This window comes from Polistes fuscatus, unplaced genomic scaffold (genome assembly GCF_010416935.1).
Source record: "Polistes fuscatus isolate 324 unplaced genomic scaffold, CU_Pfus_HIC Scaffold8, whole genome shotgun sequence".
In the NCBI taxonomy this organism is placed as follows: Eukaryota; Metazoa; Arthropoda; class Insecta; order Hymenoptera; family Vespidae; genus Polistes; species Polistes fuscatus.
In genome coordinates, this window is record NW_025113162.1 from 9,112,082 (window position 1) to 9,113,251 (window position 1,170).

A 1,170-nucleotide genomic window follows, 5' to 3' on the forward strand; every position below is an offset into this window, starting at 1 on the left:
TATCAATTTTATTATCAATTATAATTATCTAATTATTAATCCAATTAATAATTATTATTACCTAATCTATTTTTCTATTAAGTGTATACGTTCCTTGTTAATATTTGAAAAAAAACGAATAAAATAAAGACAATATAGACTAAAAACTTTATCACATCGCAACGTTCTGATTTAAACATTCTTTCAATTTTTATGTAATTGTTTAAACTAATATACATTTGTTTTAACGTCCCTGTGCAGTGATGACTTTGGATAATAAAATTTTTATCCAGAAAAATATCACATTAAAATTATTTTATATTCAAAGTATATTAATAAGTATGTAATGTTTAAACCAGTACATATGTGTTTAAACAATATGAAATATAAAGAGATTGCATTAGAATATTAAAATAATTGTTAAATAATCGATAGGAATGTCTATTGTTGTTTAAAAGATCGGAATATATGACGTATGTACCGTCCCCTTCAAAATCCACCGTTGAAATGAGACGTTGTCCTCTATGAAAGTACTTTTATTAAATGTTGTTTATCTGACTTTCCTAACGTAGCGCATGTGTATAAAGGGTGTCACATCTAATACATAATCTTTAAGATTATAACGTTATGATTTTCGTATTTTTATCTATTTCATGTAATTATTTTAATGCTCTTGCGCACTGAGGACTTCGAGGGTAAAATTTAGCTGCAATATAAGAAAAGTGCATTAGTGCATTAAAATAATTGTTAATTAATACGTAATGTACACGTATATGTAAATGAAAAAAGAAAGTACATTTCTCTAAACAATTATACAACTAATCTATTCAAACAATTAATAAACAATATACTAATGGTAAATGTGAATTATCAAAGTTTACCATTATGATGGAAGAAAGCTGGGGTGTTTGCTCGTTTCAGTATCATAAAAAAATTGCCTGGATTCATTCTAAAATCTTGTAAGTTCTTCTTTTATGTATGTACTTGATACACAAAACAATAAGAAAGCCTAATCGATGCTGTGCTTTGCCAAATCTTCAAATACTTGCAAATCTACAAATCATAAGGTCTATTATTAAAGTATCAACTTATCCTTGTTATATTTAAAAAAATAAGTGTGATAAAGACAATTTACATTAAAACTGTATCACATTGCACAAAACACACACAAAATTTAGTTATTTAAAATCA